Source organism: Ambystoma mexicanum, chromosome 14 (genome assembly GCF_040938575.1).
Source record: "Ambystoma mexicanum isolate Mex_15411 chromosome 14, UKY_AmexF1_1, whole genome shotgun sequence".
Taxonomy (NCBI): Eukaryota; Metazoa; Chordata; class Amphibia; order Caudata; family Ambystomatidae; genus Ambystoma; species Ambystoma mexicanum.
The window spans coordinates 572106354-572109420 of NC_090940.1; the positions used below are offsets into that span (position 1 = coordinate 572106354).

Here is a 3067-nt window from a genome sequence, read left to right on the forward strand (position 1 = left end):
GAGGAGAGAGTGCCAGTGAGCACATTTCATTACAAGCCTTTGCACCATTTCTTGTCGGAGGGAGAAGAACATTGCATAACTGTTTGGGGCCAGAGACAGGCCGGCATGTGATTATATTTAGTGGCTATAATGCAATGGGAAATACTGTTATGACCTGAATAAATAACAATTGTACAACAGTCTTATAATTCTTTGGCGGTAGGAAAAACACATTTAGTGGTTGTAGTTGAGTATGTTGTAATTGATTGTGTTGACTTTTGTGGCCTTTGCTGGGAAAGTTTGTAATTCTATTGAAGGTATGAGAGCTCATTATGTGGCTGTAACTAAAGGTTCCTACTTGTATTGACCAATGAAAATACCAGTTACTTGTGTTGAAAATATTATCATGCTTTGGAGGAAAAGAAGACTATGTTCAGATTTCTATGATTTTAAGGCCCCTCTTTTGTGTTAGAAATATGTGTTGCTTTGTAATCAATTGCATTCACTCATTGTTCTTACCTGTGTGTGTGATGTCGTTGTTTATGTAGGAAAATAGTATAATTCTTTGGAGGGAGGAGAGCTATTAGATTCAAAGTTAGCAGAAGGCGAGTTTAATCAAAGGCTCTAAAACAATGCACCATCTATTTTGTGACAGAGAAAATATGTGTTGCTTGCTAGAAAATGTCATAACTCTTTGGAGGTAGGAAGAAATCGCAATCAGTGGCTGTGAATCAGTGCACCATATCTTGTAGACAGAGATAATACTTGTCTCTTGCTTAGGAACATTCTAATCTTCTTAGTAGTAGACAGTTATATGCATGCCACTGTAACACCATGGGGGAGAGAGTCTCAATGAATCGCCGTCATGTCAAATACACCAGGCCATTGCTTTTCATATTGCCGCAAATACCATACCATCATTTTTTGAAGGCAGCAAGGGATGGCATACTACATTGGGTGGCTGTAATTCACTGTGCCATGATTTTATGGGCATAGAAAATACGTGTTGCTTGCAGAGGAAATGTTTTATAATTCTTTGCAGGTAAAGAAGATTACAAACAGTGTCTGTAAATCAAAATACCATCTTTTTGTGACAATCAAATACTTGTTGCTTGCTACAAAATGTCCTATAATATGTTGGAGTAGGGCAAAATTGAATTTGGGTTCTTTGAATCAGTGTTGCATCTGGTATGTGACACGTCTAGTGACTGACTGCCATTGTAGTGACTGACTAGTTGCAGATGCAATTAGCATTTGTGCTGTGGTTCTGTTCTTACATTCTGGTCCTGCTATTTTACAACCATATTCAAGGCATATTCTGGCAGGGCATGATAGTGCCTCTGTCAATATTTTCAGTTCAACCTGTGGAACCAATGCTGCAAAAAATAGCTTTTTTATCTATTCCATTCCCTTTTACACAAGATAATAACATCAGGATACATTTTTCTGCTGAGATAATTGGCTGCAGTGCTCTGCGGCATTAACTGCTTATGTTTGTTTTTAAAAGAAATGCAAACATCTATTCGAAGCAGCTGCTTTCTAAAACAGACCATACACCCCATGCTATCAAAGGTGGATCACTGTCTCCAGAGCCCTGGTTCTCTCAAGGCTGGGCTACTGCAATAGCCTCTTTCTCAACCTCCCTGCCTCTGCACTGCGCCATCTGCAACTCATCCAGGACAGGACTGCAAGACTTATCTTTCACCTCAAGCCCAGGGACCGCATCTCTCCTGTGCTGAAATCCCTCCACTGGCTCCCCATGGCTGCAAGGATCAAGTTCAACACCCTCTGCATTGTCCACAAAGCTTTCGGAGGCCAGGGACCTACCTATCTGCAACAATACCTACCTAAATACTGTCCTTCCTGAGCCCTCTGCTCATCTACCTCCAACCTTCTGCGAGTGAGCCAGTTCTCTAAGCAGAGATTTGGAGGGAGATCTTTATCCTCTGCAGGGCCTCTCTCTGGAATAGCCTCCCTGCTGCACTCTGTCTTGTGCCTGATCTCCTTAAGTTCCGGAAACTCCTTAAAGCATTCCTTTTCTCCTCCTTCTCTCTCCCTCTACCCTCCTAACTTTTCTCTCTGTTCTATCCTCTCTCTCTCCTCCTGCTTTATCTTTCAGACAGGTCCCAGGCACCCTTGTCAGTCTCCTGCACTTGCCTCTGGGCTCTTTGAATTCGCATCCACGTTCTGCACTCGGTCAATGACCCATGAGAGTGACCAGGCGCACTTGGTCCCCATCCTTCCATGCCCCCCTGCACTTGCCCCCATCCCCTCTCCTGCACCTATCTGAACACTACCATGATCTGAATGTACCATGCCTTGATGATCGTCTATCTGTTTATTCCCTGTCTCCCCTCCTTGCATGGTACGCCTCAATGCACTTGGAAAAACTGCAGAATCGTCGTCAGACCTATTTGCTGTTATCTACACTGTTAATTGTATTATATGCACGTGTTCCATGCACACACTCTGCCCGTGCAGACTTGTATCCTTCAGAATTTCAAGGGCTCTGAATGACTTGTTCTCCCCTTGTTCCCTCCCTCCTGGAGCGCTTTGAAACACTTGCGTTGTGTATAGGCACTTTACAAATAAACAATACCATACCATACCAAAGACAAGGTGGCACATTTGCAGAACTAGCCTTTCATCAACTCACATGCACTTCAAACATGACAATTTTGGCTTTTCTTTCCAACCCAAGTAATTTTGAATGTGTATCAGTTGGGAGCCTAATATGAACATTGTCCTTTCTTTCAATCTTTTTTTCTTTTTTTTGGAACGCTTCACAAATTTGCGTGTCACCATTGTGCAGGCGTCATGCTAATCTTCTTTGTATCATTCCAATTTTAGTATATGTGCCGCCAAAGCGAGCATCATTTCTTCTATTCATGACCATGATGGTAAATTAAATAACACAAGGAGCTCTTTCCTAGTTGGCAGCATGTTTCATGCTGCAAATGTAACCTGCAACTTTATACATCAAAAACAGCTCAACAATAATGATTTGAATTTCTGCCATGAGAAGATTTGATGACAGTGTTGTATGTTTGTAAATCGCAGTCATCTGCTATCACAGGCCATCATCTGG

The 3067-nt window shown here is 42.2% G+C and overlaps 1 non-coding gene across 1 annotated transcript; it reads right to left on the bottom strand.

Moving 5' to 3' along the window:
• Positions 1-2746: 2746 nt before the first annotated feature.
• LOC138527656 (U6 spliceosomal RNA) lies at positions 2747-2853 on the bottom strand. Its single transcript, XR_011283973.1, has one exon. It is a non-coding gene; the product is annotated as a U6 spliceosomal RNA (small nuclear RNA).
• Between the last annotated feature and the right edge of the window lie 214 nt (positions 2854-3067).